Source organism: Antechinus flavipes, chromosome 6 (assembly GCF_016432865.1).
Source record: "Antechinus flavipes isolate AdamAnt ecotype Samford, QLD, Australia chromosome 6, AdamAnt_v2, whole genome shotgun sequence".
Classification (NCBI taxonomy): Eukaryota; Metazoa; Chordata; class Mammalia; order Dasyuromorphia; family Dasyuridae; genus Antechinus; species Antechinus flavipes.
Genome location: NC_067403.1, coordinates 113,747,874 through 113,766,119, shown reverse-complemented (window position 1 = coordinate 113,766,119; position 18,246 = coordinate 113,747,874). Strand labels below are relative to the sequence as shown.

General features: G+C 34.1%; 1 pseudogene; it reads left to right on the top strand.

The window, feature by feature from the left end:
* Nucleotides 1-3,401: 3,401 nt before the first annotated feature.
* Nucleotides 3,402-18,246, top strand: part of LOC127541430 (R3H domain-containing protein 2-like) — a 32,632-nt pseudogene continuing 17,787 nt past the window's right edge.

Here is an 18,246-nt window from a genome sequence, read left to right as displayed (position 1 = left end):
TATGAGCATGCCCATTTTCTCACTTCTTATTTTGTAAGGAAGTAGAATTGCTCGTTATTACAATAAGATAAAAAGATATGAATACAATAAGATAAAAAGAAATGAAAGGAATAAAAATAAGGGTAAGATTAAGGGCTATTCTTTGTTTTTTATTTTAATTTCATTTGTACTTCTAAATTCTCTCTCTCCCTACCTCTTTATATGGAATTTTCTAAGTTTATTATTTCCCTTTTGGCTAATGAAGGCAATTTATGTGTGTGTGTGTGTGTGTGTGTGTGTACACAACACATACACACATGTATGTGTTATGTGCACATGCAAGTATATGTATACTTGTATATGTGCATATACATCTATAAGTATATATAGATCTATAAAAATATATATGTACACAAGATATATACATATGTAGATATACACACAGACATAATTTTATATACACAAAAGATATTCGTGAATTTCTTCATATAATCAGTTTTATTGGCATATAGTTGAGCAAAATAGCTTCAGATGATTGATTTATTTTACTTTATCTTGATTGGTGGAGCATTCACCCTTTTTGTTTTTGAAATTGGGTATGCTACTGGTTTTCTTTTTTTAATTTTCTTTTTCTTTTTGTTACATTTTGAATTCTAGACTATCTCCCTCATTTCCTCCTAAACTGATACTAAAGAAAGTCAATTTTTCACAACAATATATGTGAAACCATATAACTCATAGTTCCATATATCAAATTTTTCCACTCTGGATATGAATAGCATCTTCCTGCAAAAGTCCTTAATATTTATATTTTTCAAAAAAACTTAGTCATCTACTGTTACTATTAGAATAAAATTGCTGTTACTGTATACAATGCTCGCATTTCCTTTTTCCTTTTATCCTGCAAATCTTTTCATGTTTTTTTAAAATTAACCTGCTCATTATTTCTAACAACACAATAGTATTTCATCGTAATCATATAATATAACCTATTCAGCCATGCTTCAATAGATGAACCAATTCTTTGCTACTACAAGGAGAGCTGGTATAAATATTTTAGAATACATAGTTTTTATTCCTTTTTCTCTGATCATTCTGGAGAACAGAACTAATAGTGACATTTCTTGGTCAAAGAGTAAAAAAAAAAGTTTTTATAACTCTTTCAGTATCATTCCAGATCTTCAAAATGGTTAGGTTACCTCACAATTACATTATATTACTTTCTCAATTTTTCCACATCTCTTCTGAAATTTGTCATTTTTTCTTTCTATCATCTAAGAGACACTAACTAAACGTTGTTTTGACTTTCATTTCTCTGAACAATAATTTAAATAATCAATTTAGTTCATATAACTATATATATTTGCTTTCTTCAAAACAGTTCTAGTTCATATTCTTTGACCATTTATAATTTGAGCAATTACTCATATTCTTATAAATTTGAAAAAAGTTCCTTATATCTTCAAATGTTTGAAGAATTGACTTGTAAATGCACCTACTCCTGATGCTTAAAAAAAAAAATCCTTTATGGGCTAATCAATACACATACACACACACACACACACACACATGCACATGTAGGTTCCTTCAGATAGTTTATTTCTTCCCCTATTAATCTGGACCGTTTGCATTTTTGTAAGTATTCTTTCATTTCATTTAAATTGTCAAACTTATTAGCATGTAACCAGATGTCACAATGGATAGAGCATTGGCCCTGAAGTTGAGAGGTCAATTTTTGAACAGGTGTCATTTGTCACTGAAATTCCTTTTTGTCTCAATTCAATTTTCTCCAGATGTCTAGCTTAAGTAAGACTATTCATCTACCTGAATTCTCTCTTATTTATTTATGTTTATCTAATTCTAAGAGGGGAAGGTAGAATGAAATCATTTGCATTATAGTTTTGCTATATATTTTCATTTGTAATTCATTTACTTTTTCTTAAAAAATCTGGATGCTAAGCCATAAGGCTGCGCACAGAAGAGGGGAGAAGGGGACAAACTCTGGGCCTTTATTCCCCTTCTGGTCCTCTCCACCACAACCCTTTCTTGGTTTGTTTCGCCTCTTTTCTTTGGTGTCTTTTCCCCTCCTTTTTCCTCAACCCCTTCTCTGTCCCATCCCCTGGCTTCTTCTCTCATTTTGGATCCCCAGGGGAAATACCCCTCAGCCTAGAATAACCTTTTTCAGAATATATAGTTTAGAAGGGCTGAAGCTACAGAATGTCTATTGATATCTATATTCTACTTAAGATAATTAGCAATAACACAACTCAAAACACCCTGCAAATAATGAAAGAACCTGGAAGAATCTATAAGCAAGAATAATGTATCCAAGTCACCAATTAAGGAAAGCTTGAGAAAGAGGATGAGGATACTAGTGTTTGGAAGGAAAATAATGAACAGGCTTCCAATCATGGGCATGCCAAAAAAAGAGCCAGTTCTAGTTCTAAACTAAGGCTGGTGCAGTCTGGCAATGTGTGAGATAAAAGAGGTTCAAAGAGCATATCAAAGATAAGAAGAATGTAGAATTTCAACAGAAGTTTATCCTGAAGAGAGATGACAACAACATGAACCAGGATGATAACCACATCAGAGTTTTATTTCTAGATGGAAAGAGGAACATTTCAATAGAGGAGAGAGAGAAAGAATATCAAAGGATTTGAGAAAGAATATTTGTCTGAGAGCTTGGCCAGAAAGGAAATCCAAATGGCATCAGGGCAACAGTGACTGGACCATATCTTAAGTAGGCACCAGAGCAGCACAGCCCCAAAAGGCTTCATCTCTAGTAGGTGGCTATCTGTAACCAAAGCTAGGAGCTTCAGTGGGATCTCCAATCTTACTTGACATGACAACACTGGAAGAAATAAAGGAGGCAGTGTAGGAAGAATATTTAGGAAAAGTTTAGCACTATGTGCCCCAACCAGGTCACCTCATCCTAGCCTGTCTGGGGCTTTCTCCATTGCACTAAGGAACAGTAGCAGCATCTAACTCTCTCACCCACTCTCTAGGAACAGCCATCCTTGCGTAAATCACATGATTTCACAGATTGATGATCTTAGCAACCCTTTTGGGCAAATGAGCCTTAGCTGACAATATTCCTCTGAGATAGCTGGCCCATCTTCGGTCCTATTCCAGTCCCAATATCCTCAAGAGTGGCTTCATCATGATCTCCATGGACCAGCTTTTCTCATCTCCAACTACTCCATCTCCACCCAAGCTCACCTGATCCAACAAGTTTTGCAACCTCAGGACTACATACAATCCCTACTACATTATATCAATAGGTACAGGTTTCTTATTATCCTCCTGGGCAGCATCCCAACTCCAAATAGCAATAACAACCTCCTTCTCACCCAGTGGCCTACAATCCCCAGCACTCTCAACAGCTGCCTCAGCCATCTCAGCAACCTGGATTACAGCTCATCATGTCCAACCAGAAGCAGGCACCTTATCAGAGCTTTATGAATTTCCAGCCGCTAAAGAACCAAAGCTTTCTCAGGAAAAAGGAACAGTATTGCTGGGGGGAAAAGGGGAGAAGGAGAAGATTGCAGAGGCAAGGCCCCAGGGTCCAGTATGCTCCACTACCTCCATACCATATTCCAATGGGAAATGAGTCCTAGAAGGTGGTCTTGTATTGTATTGAATTGTATATGTTTTGTAATACACAGACATAGTGTGATCCCATCAGTACAGAAGAATGGCACTAGCTCTTCAATAGGTTTTCTGCAACCTCTTGGCTCTGAATACTACCAGACAGCTTAATCTCCTTCCTCCTACAGCTCACCACAGATGCTACAACAATACTCAAGAGTATCCCCTTCTGGACTAGGTGTGATAGTAATGAAAGTGAATGTTCCCAGTGTACCCAGTGCTTCCCAGGCCCCAAAGAATCAATGATTCAATGAAGTCACTGTAAATGCTACCACATGGACCTGAAGACCTGAACAACAAGGAAAGCAGCTCCCAGGCCAAAGCATATCTGTGTAAAGACACTAAGATTGCCTTATCAAATCTCTCACTCAATCCCCAATCTCATTTCCCATCACCAGCCTCAGCAGCATCTGCACAGCATTCAGCCCTCTTTCTGACTTTACACAGTTCCCCTGACTTATTCACCCTGCCAGGGCAATGGGTGCTACTCCTTTCTCAGGAAATAATTACAGTACAATCTGTCTATTTGTCCTCCTCAGCTCCTTAGCCAGTTGATTTATGTAGCTTACCAGGGATAGACTAGAATGAAGCATAGAAACCAAGGGAAGAAATAAGCACTCAGATCTGCCTCCACTGAGCTGGGACAGTATTGATTTAGGGCTAGTATTGGAGGTGACAGATTTCCCTGGGGGCATCATTCCTACAAAGGCCCACAAACCTCTTCTTTAGGCTCACCAAATCCAGTGCCAAGATCCAGTAGCTCAAGGATACTCAGGAACTGCAAGTAGGTGGAGGTGGGGAGTTGTGGGGGGGGAAGGAGGGGAAGAACTGGCAGGCCAAGTTTGGAGGGAGACAATAGAGAGTGAATTGGGATAACATGAGTGAAGACCTCTCATAAGAATGTAGCCTTGACATATGCCCTAATTGAGACTTTGCAAAAATAACAACAACAACAAAATTGAGCCATAGCTAAAAGCTGCAGGTGTTTGATTATCTTAGATAAGCATTTCCCTCCTATCTTCCCCTTTTTAGTTAGAATTTAACTATTTTATGGGTAAAGAGTTTATTATTTAGTAGTTTTTTGTTGTTGTTGTTTCTGAGATAGATTTCCATGTTTAGGGTAAAAGCCGGGACTCCCTCAGACAAAGGAAAAAAAGTGGGGGGAGGGGCTTCTGGTTAGAGACTATATTTTGTGGGACAAGTGCTAGACCCCCTTTCTCAAATTAACTAATCAGAGGTATCTTCAAGTACACATAAAAAGCATTTATTTATTCTCTGCAGGGAGAGGCCCAAGCATACCTGGGAAGCATCTCAGTTCCCAACATGTGCTCAACCTGACAATCTGGAAGCCATAAAGCTGGTTAAATAGCAAAAGATCTAAGCCTTTTCATTGGATAGACTAAAACAGTGGTTCTCAAACTTTTGTTTTCAGTATCTTTATCCTATTAAAAATTGTTGAGGATCTCTCCAAAGCGTTTTTGTTTATCTGGATATTTATAGACATTTAATATATTGAAAATAAAAACTATTTTTGAATTTGTAGACCCTCTAAAAGGGTTTTAGAGATCCCCAGGATTCTCTAGACCATACTTTGAGAACCACTGGAAGGAAGTAACCAAGATTGATCAGTGGTCACTAATGTGGTCTGCTTCCTGTGGGTCACATCACTTCTTGTCACTTCCTGTCACTGACCTATAATCTTAGCCTTTAGAGACCTCTAGGTTTAGAAAATCATGTGACTTCCTGCAACCTGGGCCCAAGACCTGATCTTCGAACTCTGCAGACTTCTGGGCATAGGGATTACATGATTTAGGCCTAGTCTCAAAGTCTTCTTGAGAAAGCTTCACCTGTCTATCTCACTCAGTCACCTCTCTATCATACATTTGAAGATTTTTCACACTAATCCTAATATATTTCTAGGGAATCTTTGTTACCTAGGTCTTCCAGCTTGTTCTTCTCCTTTCTTTGTTTCAGGAATCACTTAAATTAAGAAATCTTGAATTATTCTAATGATTAAGTGCATAAGCCAGCAGTTGGCAGGATATTGCTGCTTAAAGAAATGAGCAGGAATCAGAGACCTTGCTTCCACCAACTCCTACTATCTGTCTTGGAAATCTAGTCATCACACAGATTGGCATCTGGCAGCCAAAGTGCTGAGCGTCAGGATAAGGAATCAAGTGATTTCAGGTGGACCAAGTTGTTAAAATTCCATGACTCGGAGTATGGAAGAAGTAACTCTCCCAAGAATATTAAAAATACAAAAACTAAATATGAGCAAAAGAGAAAGACTAAACAAAAGTGTAGTTAATATAGAGATTACTAGGACAGTAACCAGAAATCCCACCCAGAGGAAGGCTGGGAGAAAGATAAGGCTATCATAAATGCCTCTCCTCCAAACAGCTTTTCTTAGGATAAATACCAAAAAATGTGTTTACCAAATTCTTGCTTTTGTTTCCTCAAAGGAGTTAGAAGTAATGGGTGGAACATTTTATCCTTCAGTGAGCATAATCTCCTTAGCAAAAACCCTAGAAATTTCTAAGGGAAGGCTTTTACACAATTAGTACAAGTGTTAACAGAACTGAAAGTATTTTAAAGCCCCTGCAAGGGGGCACATGTGCAGGCCTTTTTAACAATTCTTTCAGAATTTACTTGCCTGGGAGCTATGAGGGAATGCAGGAGTCAGTAGTTGGGGAATTAAAGATGTCATGGTCAGAGGCAAACAGGTAGCACCATGGGCAGCTTATCTGTAAGCCTGTTTCCCTTCACCTGAAGGGAATTTCCCTTCCTTTAGGAAACAACAGAAACCTTTTTAAGTCCATGGACAGCTAGCAGTAATCATTTTCCCTGCATACTTAATGGAGAATTGTTTGGCTCAAAAAAATCCCTATTCTTTCCATTTAGTCCCCATGATCATGCTAAACATGAAAAACATATTTCAAGTCTTTGAGAAGTAAGCAAGGGGTCTAGGATAGGGTTCCAGAGAGCCCTAGGACCTAGCCCTGCCTTTCATCAACATACAATGTAAAAGGCTCTAGGCAGGAGATTAGTTTAGTTTTCAGAGTCCTAAAAATCTTTGGCCTGATCAGGGCATGAAAGATTGTCTGCTTCCTCTTCCAAAGAGCAAAAGGGAAGGTGGAAAGTGGCTCCAAATACTTAGGTAAAGAGGGCCTTTAGGCAAAGAAACTCTTACCTCAGGGAGCAAGAGAGTTAAAAATTTTATAGCAGCAGAGAATCCTCTGGGGCTGAGCTGCAAATCAAAACATCATCTATATACTTATATTGTTCTTCGTATCTTCCACTGACTACTTTCTCTGATTACAGAAATTTGCTATAAGAGGAAAAATCAGGGACATGATTTAAATAGTATCAAAACTGGTCCTTTAGGTTTTGACATAAGCACATTCAGGATAAAACATCCTTAACTCAGTTTTTACTTCAGGTAATTGTCCTAGTTTTTAATAATTCCATGTTAAGCCAGACTCAGAAATAATCAGGTGGGGTTCTTTAAATTGTTTTGAAGGGAATTTGGAAGAACTAGTTAATTCCTATTCTTATTCTGCCATTTCCCCATAATTTCTTCTTCTTTAAAAAATCCTATGGTTTAAATATAAAACAAACCATTGGCATGTATATGTATGTATATACATATATATGTATATACACATATATATACTGTACACATATATAGTGTGTATGTTTAAATATATGTGTACACATACATATATTGATTTTATATGTGTGTATTAGAAAACCAGCTGCTAGTTTTATTAGTTTAAATTTTCCAACTTTCATTTTTTTTAAACTTTTAATTTTCAGGATTTTTTTGGTGTTTAATCTCTCTCTCTCTCTCTCTCTCTCTCTCTCTCTCTCTCTCTTTCTCCTCCTTGGTGTCTCTCGTGTTATATGCCAATTTGTGGGTGCAAGAATTTAGAAATATGAATTATTTCCCCTTAAGTACTGCTTTGCTTGCATCCCATAAATTTTAGTATATTTCTCATTGTTTTCATTTTCTTTAATGAAATTGATTGTTCATAAGATTTGCTCTTTGACCCAATCATTCTTTATGGTTAGATTATTTAGTTTACAATTAATTTATAATGCGTGTTTCAGGGGTTCTTTCTTTCTTTCATTAGGGTGCACAAAAGAGGATGCATTTTGCTTTCCTATACTTGTTTTAGAGATTTTTATGTCCTAATATAAATAACCCTTTGTAAAAGTACTATGCACAAGTGAGAAAAGTATATTCCTTTCTATTCCAATTCAAGACCTATGTCTCTCATATCCAACTTTTATAAAATTCAATTTCTCTTTTTATGTCTTGTATTTTACAATTAGATTTGTTTGAAGATAATTTGAGATCCCCCACTAGCATAATTTTACTAATTCTTACTGTAATTCATTCAATTTTTTCCTTCAATAATTTGGATGCTATGCTACTTATACATATACATATGGAACATATGTTTGGCATGGTTATTAATTCATTGTGTAGTGCCTTTTCAAAATGTAATTTACTTGATTATCTTTTACTTAGAACTGCTTTTGCTTCTGCAGCTAGGTCATGCAATATATTGAGCTCCCAGCCAGAAGTGAGGAAGACTTGAGTTCAATTTTGGTCTTAGAAATTTAGTAGTTATATGACTCTGGACAAGTCACCTAATCCTATTTGTCTTACTTTCTTCATTCATAAAATGAGCTGGAGAAGGAAATGGCAAACCACTCGAGTACATTTGGCAAGACATGACTGAAGTACCTGAACAAGCAAATATTTAGTTTTACTTTGTCTCAGATTATGATGATTATTTCTGCCATTTTTTGTTTCAACTAAAGTGCAATGGATACTTCTCTCTCCTTTTATTTTGAATAAACTGTGTCTTTCTATTTCAGGTGTGAATCTTATAAACAAATTATCTTCCCAATTTCTTTCATTATAAAATATTTTTCTTGATTACCTCTATTATGTAACATCATTTTCTGTAATCTTTCTTTCTGTTTCCCCTTCCCCAGTGCATTCCTCTTTCTCACACATCAATTTTACTTTTTAGAGTATCCCACTGTAGGGCACACCTATGTCTTGACTCCTTCTAACTGCTGCAATGATGCCTACAAATATCATCTCATAGTAAAGGCAAATAACCAGTTTAATGCTATTAATTAAATACCTTATGGTTTCTCATTCACATTTGCATTTTTTATGTTTTTCTAGATTCTCATATTTGAAAATCAAATTTTCTATTCAACTTTTTAAAACTGAAAAATAATTATAAATACTTTAATTAAATATACATTTTTCTTATATAAGATTATACTTAGTTTTTCTATTATAATTCTAGTACTTTGCTTTGCAGAATAGTGTATTCCAAATCATCTTACCCTTTACAGTGGTAGGTGCTAAATTTTGTCTGATCCTGGCTGTGAGTCCATGATATCCAAATAGTTTCTTTCTAGTTTTCTTTCAGCAATTTTCTTTTCATTTGGGAACTCTAGAATTTGCCTATAATATCCCCAAATTTTTCATTTTGATATTTCCTAAGGGGAGTGCTTTGTGTTTAGCTTCTGATTCCTCAATAATTTTACCTCAGTTGTTTTCCTCTCTTTCATTCTTTTTCTTTAATATGATGTTCACACTCTCCCCTCTTCTCCTTTTTGGGTAAAATTTTTCATCAGCCCAGTGATTATTAAGTAATGTCTCCTTGATCTATTTTCTAGGTCAGTTGTTTTTCCTGATGAGATATTTTATATTTTATTCTATTTTTCATACTTTTGCCTTTTTGTTTTTCTTAATCTCTCATGAAGTCATTACCTTCTAGTTGGCAAATTATAATTTTTCAGGATTTATTTACACTTACAAAGTTTTATAGCTCTTTTAGAAATTGGTGAATTTTAGTTTTAGGGAGTTATTTTCTTGGTGGTGGTGGGGGGGGGTTCATTCTTTACCAAGATTTTTTTTTTACCATTTTTTTTTTCTTTGCAACTGTTTCTTTGTGAAAATTCCCCCCTACTGTATTTATTTGATTTTTAAATTCATGCTCTGCTCTTTTTGAACCTCTTTAAAAAAAAAAAAAAAAAAACTTTTATTTAGAAATTCCTATTATCTTTTGTACAATATTCTTTTTTTTTTATTTTATGCTTTGCTTATAGATGTTTTTATTCCATTGTGTTCTGAATTTGTGTGGTAAGCTTCCCTATTATCATAACTTTATATGGTGAGCTTCTTTTGTTCTTCTGCTGTTCATTCATGTTTCCAGCCTATTTCTTGATTTTAGACTCTATTAGAGTTTTTGCAATGCTTATCGCTCAATGTGTGGTTAGATGTCTGAGCTTAATTTTTGTCTTTTATAAGTTTCCATTGATTTTATGATTCAGTGGATGCCTGTAAGTTTTCAGTACTTCTGAAATGATGTGATGTGGAAAGAGGTTTGTACTTTAGCCATTGTATAGTAGGATCCCTGCTCTTTAACAACTGCAATGACTCCTCTCCAGTCTGTTATTGTGATTATAACTAGGCAATAGGTGACATAGTTTCCAACTGGTACCCAATCCTATACCTAATGTTTACACAAGAGTCCCCTGAAATTTCTTTTTGATTAGATGTTCAACTCCTATATAATGAGATAATATTTGTAAAGAGTTTTGTCAACTTTAAAATGCTATATAAATACTATCTATTTCAAATGAAGTTGAAAAAATATATGAATTGATGCAGTGAATAGAATAGAATACTAATATAATAATGAAGATTTTTGAAAAATTTTTCTGATTCAAAAAAAAGATGATAAAAATAATACTCAATACTACTTGGAATTAGACTATTAAGCTAGATATAATGAGTGACAATGTTTCCATGTGATAAAATATGATGTTTTTACTGTGATTATTTCTTATATAACAAGGGGCTTTATTTGTTTTAAGGGGTGGTATGATATGGGGATGAGGGGATATATAGTTGGAAAGGAGAAAAAGAATACATGGTCATTTAACAAATAAAATAAAGCCTAACTTGAAATAATTCTTTTTTCAATAAGTTGAGCTTGAGATATGATCTCTCAATGATCCCTATGTAGTTGGTGATGTGTAAGTGATAGTTCAAAAAAAAAGTGATTGGGGCTCAACGTAGACATTTGGAAAGTGATCAGCATTGAGATGATAACAAGGTGTTGATGAGATTGCTCAGTGAGGGAATGCTGGAGAGAAAAGAAAATGCCATTTTGCAGTGTGTAACTTTAGAGAATGGTAAATGCTTTGGCCAGATCAAATAATCAACACGTATTAGCAGAGAGTTTAAAATCTAGATCCAGATTTCAAGTAGAACCTCTTTCAGTTTCTATATCTCTTCTGTCCTTGTTTTAATGTAAAGAACTAGTATGCATATATTCCTCTGGATTTTTTTGATTCACTCATTTTGAGTTATTTATTTATTTTAGCTCTCATTTGATCACATAATGGTTTTGCTTCTCATAACATATTTGGGGAGGAGTTGAGACTGGAGCAACTGACTAACTGCTCTCTACTTGTTCATTTTTAAAAGAAAAGTTTGACAACAGAATTCTTCATAAATGTTCATGCCAGAATGGCATTCATTTTATCTGTAATTATAACTAGCATAAGAACAAAATGTATGTTTCTTTATTCTCTTAACTGAATGTATATTTTAACCAATTTAATTTATATTATGCTTTATAGATATTGCTAAAAAAAATTGGTAACTGAAAAAAAAATGAAATGAGACTGCAACCTCAAAGAGAGGAAGAAGCTACATTTGTTAAACTAAGATAAATTAATCTCTTATACAATTCCTAATTTTGTAGGGTTCATTTTTATTAATATAACATGACCTTTTTTTACTTCTCTTTAAGATATAGCTTGAGCAAATTGTAAAGTTAACATTTTTATGATACAAGTTTAAAAAAAAAAACTATTAAATAATTACCTGCAGGTCATAGGCCAAGAAAAAGAGTATTCTGATAAAATCACAGAATCTCTGAGTAGTAAGGGATCTTCCAAATCTAGTGGAACATGAATAAGTGAGGTAAGAGCTCCACTCCCTTCCCTCCTTCCTACCCAAGCTTTCCTTTGCTTTGCATTGCCAATGTTGTTACTACCTCTTGGACAATTCATTCAAATTTTAATAAATTAGGTTAGAAATCAGTCTACATCTTGCTTTTCATAGATGGTGGTAGGGAAAAAAAAAAAAAAACGGGTATGTTTAGGCCTGTGTTTGGAAATGCTTTTCTAAGGTACGCATGGAGTTAGAATTAAGACAAGTTTTTGACTCAGTCTCCCAATTTAGTTTGCTTAATAGTCAGGTCTCTTAAAGTTCTTATCAAACACCTTATTCTAATATCAAAATATAAATCCACATTTTGACCCTTTTATAGAATGGAAGTTTAACCTTTTTGTTTGTTTCTCATATTTAAAGTGAATTTTCTAACATGCAGGTTTTGTGACACTTATTCCATACACTTAATGAAAGATTTTATCATTTTTTTCAACAAATTGATCGCCTGTTTATTAAGGATGTTTTATAGGGGAATTCTTTACCAGATGAGCTGATCAGAAAACTTCCTACAGAGACAGCTCATTCTTCTTTTGGATCAGCAAATTATGTCTAACCATGAAAACATTAAACATGTGACATCTGACAAAGTTTTATTTAGACCTTATGGACAGGAATTTCCTTGTCCAAACCTTTGGGTACCTCCTTAATAGATGTGAAGTCAGCAAATCTGACCTTTCAGATACCTTCCATTTCTGAGTTTCAATCAATGTGTAATATTGAAAGGGAGGGGGTAAATTTCTTTTAAAGTAATTGTTTCTTTCCCAAAGCTCCAAATAAAATGTCAGAGGAAAAAGAAATTGCTGAATTTCAGATAAAAAAAATGATCTTTCAACTTCTTTATATGTTCAAAAAGGTTATGCTTTCTTTCATTGCTATAGTATATTTCTTCTTCTTTAATTCTAAGAAATACTTTTACATCTCTAAGAGTAGATTTAGGTTGAAGAAATGATGATTGTAAGTATTCAAGGATTTTTTTTCCCCCAGAATGGAACTTTAGTGCTTTTCTGTTTTGTTTGGTTTCATTTTAACCTATAGATTAGAATAGACACATAGATAAATGGATGGATGGATAAATAGATGACAGATAAATATGTAAATATATTATACATAATATCCAATGTCAAAATAGTTGAAAATAGTTTATGGCAAAGATAAGAAACTAGCCAGAAACATAGCAATGTAAATTGTGCTGTTAGAAAATGTATGCATTCAAATTGCCTCTAACTTTTGCCAATTGGCTTCAGTTTTCCTATATTTTGCCAACTTGTATCTTGCTCCAAATGCCAGAATTCAATGTGATTGTTATATTAACATCAGTTTTTAGTCTAAGTGCATGAAAATATTCCTTTCATTCCTGACATGCTAACTTATTAACTTTAGGCTAATTTCTATATTAAATCGACAATTACTGAAATATGTGAATTAAAACAAATCTTGTTCAGGCTCAAGAGGATAGTAAATACATATGCTGCTGAACAGAGAAAGGAAACAAAGTGTGTCTCTGCTTAATTGCCTTTAATTTTTTTTCCTTCATCCAAGACTTCTATTGCTTTGTGAGTATCCTCACGTTGGAAGAACTCTACTAAGTGCTCTTAGCCCACTATGCTGCTCAATTTATATGCCTTTTACAGAAACTCAGTCAAACAAAGCCTGAGATCCAGTTAAGAACAAGTTTCATGTGTGTGTGTGGTCAAGGGCATAGGAAGAATCCTTATGATTACAGAATAGTGTGAGCAACAAACAATCTTTTTCCTTCCTTTTTGTAAATGGAACTCTGTGATACATTTATTCGATGTATGCATGAGTCAGAGGTTTTAGATATATTGCTTTCCTCCAGGGACCATATGATTGCAATTTGAAGGAGACACCACTAGTCAGAAACTCTTTCCTATTTCTTATCAGGAAATGCAAAATTGCCTCTCACAGATCCAGATTATTAGAACTGAGGGATTTTCTGGAAAATCTAGGTGTCACAGACTCCTTTGGCATTTAAATGTATATCATGAAATGCAAAGGAAACAAATCACATTGAAATGTACTTTTTATGATTATTATTGTTCACAAAACCCACAAAAAAGTTATTCATTCCCTCTGAATATGCAGATCCAGGTTAAAAACTCCTAATTGAAATTGTTCATCTCACTGATTAGATAACTAATTTAAAGCCAAGAGATGTTAAATGATTCATTTATTTTGGTCAGAGATCTACAGCTGGAAGGACAATCACAGGTCATTTAGTTCAAATCTGTTATTTTTTATATGAGAACACTGAGATGTAGGAAGGTTAAGTTATCCACACAAAGTCACAGAGGATGTATTAGATAAGAATTTGATTTTACTCTTTGACTCTAAAGACATTCTTTTCAATGGTAAAAAAAGAAATATAAGTAGGCCCTGTTTCTCCCGTGTCCTGGGCTATGGGCAATTGGAGATCTTCAATGTTAGCTTTGCCACTTTAACTTCATGTGACTTTGAAGAGGCTTCTTTGAGTTTTCTGGACCTGAGTCTTTTTTTTTTCTTTCTTTCTTAAAGAGTTTATTAATCTAGTGTTTGACAAACCAAAAGACTAGCTTTTGGTATAAGAATTCACTGTTTGACAAAAACTGCTGAGAAAATTGGAAATTAGTATGCAGAAACTAGGCATTGACCCACACTTAACCCCATACACAAAGATAAGGTCAAAATGGGTTCATGATCTAGGCATAAAGAATGAGATTATAAATAAATCAGAAGAATATAGGATAGTTTATCTCTAAGACCTGTGGAGGAGAAAGGAATTTGTGACCAAAGAAGAACTAGAGATCCCAAAATAGAAAATTTTGATTATATCAAATTAAAAAGCTTTTGTACAAACAAAACTAATGCAGACAAGATTAGAAGGGAAACAATAAACTGGGAAAACGTTTTTACAATCAAAGGTCCTAATAAAGGCCTTATTTCTAAAATATATAGAAAATTGACTCTAATTTATAAGAAATTAAATCATTCTCCAATTGATAAATGGTCAAAGGATATGAACAGACAATTTTCAGATGAAAAAAAATTGAAACTATTTCTAACCATATGAAAAGATGCTCCAAGTCATTATTAATCAGAAAAATGAAAATTAAGACAGCTCCGAGAAACCACTACATACTTGTCAGACTAGCTAGAATGACAGGGAAAGATAATGTGGAATGCTGGAAGGGATGTGGGAAAACTGAGACTCTGATACATTGTTGGTGGAATTGTGAATACATCTAGCCATTCTGGAGAGCAATTTGGAACTATGCTCAAAAAGTTATCAAACTGTGCATACCTTTTGATCCAGCAGTGTTACTACTGGGCTTATCTCCCAAAGAGATCTTAAAGAAGGGAAAGTGAGCTGTATGTACAAAAATGTTTGTGGTAGCCCTCTTTGTAGTGCCTAGAAACTGGAAATTGAATGGACACCCATCAGTTGGAGAATGGCCGAATAAATTGGGGTATATGAATGTTATGGAATATTATTGTTCTGTAAGAAATGACCGGCAGGAAGCTTTCAGAAAGGCCTGGAAAGGCTTACATGAACTGATGCTGAGTGAAATGAGCAGGACCAGGAGATCATTATATACTTCAACAACAATAATATATGATGATCAATTCTGATGGAAGTGGCCCTCTTCAACAATGAGATGAACCAAATCAGTTCCATTTATTCAATAATAAATAGAACCAGCTACATCCAGCAAAAGAACTCTGGAAATGAATGTGAACTAGTACATAGCATTCCCAATGCGTTTTTTGTCTGCTTGCATTTTTTATTTCCTTCTCAAGTTAATTTTACATTCTTTCAAAGTCCAATTCTTTTTATGCAGCAAAATAACTGCATGGATATGTATACATATATTGTATTTAACATAAACTTTAATATATTTAACATGTATTGGTCTACTTGCTATCTGAGGAAAGGAGTGAGGGGAAGGAGGGAAAAAGTTGAAACAGAAGGTTTTGCAAGGGTCAAATCTGATTTTTCAGCACTGAAAAATTACACATGCATATATCTTGTAAGTAAAAACTATAATAAAAAAGAGCTTATTATCTGATTCATAGACTTCTTTATCCCAACTTCTACATTCATATCCTCATAAGTATCCTATTCTTCAAGTTAAATTTTATCAAATCTATAATCTACATCTTGACTCCATAGGGCAAGTCTTCTGATAGCTCTTAACCTCATATATATAACTGCTACCTCCATGATTTTAAATTCTGATTTTTTTTCTTCCATACCCTTATTGTGCCACAGTTCCCTTTTATTGTCCTGATTCGGTTTCCCTGAATAGTTCTGCCTCAGTTCCTAATTGTTTTGCTCAATACTTCAACACCACCCCTTCCTCCTAATCATGATGATCCAGATAGGAAGAAAGACCTTATATTTTAGACATCATCAGAATGTTGGGTGCCTCTCCCCATCCCAACCTGTCAGAATGCCACCTTGTCAGAAGCGGATTGATAGTCTGTTCCTGCTCTCAGTGCTCTGACTCTGCTCTTGCCTCGGTCTATCCCTGTAGCTGAGCCTTGTGTGTATATATATATTTCCTGGGAAGCACACATTAGTGGCTGGATGCTTTGGACCTCAGTCCTGGGGGCAGCATGCCCCAGCACAGTCTCTCCCTTTCAAATAAATTATTAAAAACTCTCTAATCTCTATCTTGCCTCAGTTTCTATGGCATTACACCTTCCCCAATCTTTCTTGTTTCTTTCCACTCAATTCTTTCTAAATCTATTGTTTGTTCTTCATCAGGACTTCTGACCTTTCTACTTTCCCCAATTCTTCCAGTCTATCATACTTGCTCTGACTATACTTTCTACCCTTATGGTGATGGCGTAGTAGTAGATTCAATCAAATACAAACTATTTTTTATTCTTGAATCTCTTTCCCCCTTTGTCCTATTATTCTTCATGTCTTGATAAAATGCAGGAAGATCTTACTTTAACCTGCTCTATTTCTATTCATATTCATGTCAAACACTACTGGAAAAAGTTATTCTGTGGTCTCCACATAACCTCTGGAAGGAATAAATTATAAGTTCTCTAGATTGATATTTGAAGTGCTTAAATATGTCTTTCACCCATATTTCCAGACTTCATATTGTTTCCATTTATGTTCTTTGCATTCCAGTCAAATTTATCTATTTTTCCCAAACTCAGCATTCCATTCCATTTTCATGTCTTTTTTATACTTTGGTCTCCTTATTTATCTCTGTAAAATAATATTTTTACCTTACCTCAAGGATCAGCAAAATCTATATTTCCTAGAGGAAATTCCTTATTGCCCCTTGTTGTTAATGATTTCTCCTTCATACTAACCTATGCTTACCTAGACATGAAATTTGTTTTTCTCCACTGGTATGCAAGCTTCCTGACTGCAGATATTATTATATATTTGCCTTCTTATTCCATTCTGCTATTATAATAGGTACTTAACAAATTGTTGAATTAAATTTAATTAAATAAATTACTAGACCCAAAGAAAATGGGAGAGAAAATAAATATTCATTGAAAAAATAAAATATTTTAAAGCAATTAAAAAAACACAGAAGAGATCTTAATTAATCCTTTTATTATATAAATGAAGAAATTCAGGTGCAAGTTCCCCAAGGATTTACCGTTAGCAGAGCTGGAAATGCAACCATGGTTTCTAAATTCCAACTCTGTTATGCCACAATCTTAAAAAAAAAAAAAAAAAGGCTTTATTTTTGAAAATATATCTGTAAAATGTTCTTATTTTTCCCCCTTACTCTCACGGAGTTCTCAAACAAAAATATAATGAAAAAGAACTCTGATTTTTAAAAAGAAAATTGATTGGACTTTGTCAGTTCTGATTTTTTTAAAGAAAATCTGAACTGACAAATTCCAATCAGTTCATTTATCTTCACCATTTTTTATATCTGCATAAATATATGAATGCATAGAGTCAAGTGGTAAATAAATTCTCAAATTATTATAGTTTCTTAGAGTTTTTGTCATTTAAGAGCTATGTTCAATAAAAGACAGCAGTTTTTCATATTTATTTAGTGGTTTGATCCAAAAAAAAAGGAAAGATTTTCTCACAAACTTCTATCTATTCCTTTACAATCGGAAAGAAGACCTTCATTTATTCTGACTGTTTCTTTTGTGATTTTGAAACATTCAATTCTCCCTCTGGTCACTATTTCCATCTCAGTTTTTTTTTTCCCCTATTCTTGTCCTTTTTACTTGCTAATTCCTTTCCCAAAGAAAGGTCTCAGAATCAAATAATTAGTGATTACTGCCTATTTGTTGCTCACTTGGCTTAAAGGAATAAATAGGATGCTGGGAGAAATTTTATATGAATTTCTTGAAATATCTTGAGAAATTTTATATTTTTTTTTTTTTTTGAGAAGACATATTTGCAGATATAGAACCGGATTTTTTCCTGTATCCTCATCACTTAATTCAGTGCCTGGCATATAATAGTTTAAGTAAATGCTTATTTCCATTAAAATACAAATGGATAAACAAAGAATTGAATTATTTCAGCTATTAAGAGGTGTGGTCCTCCTATGAAGTACCTGAGA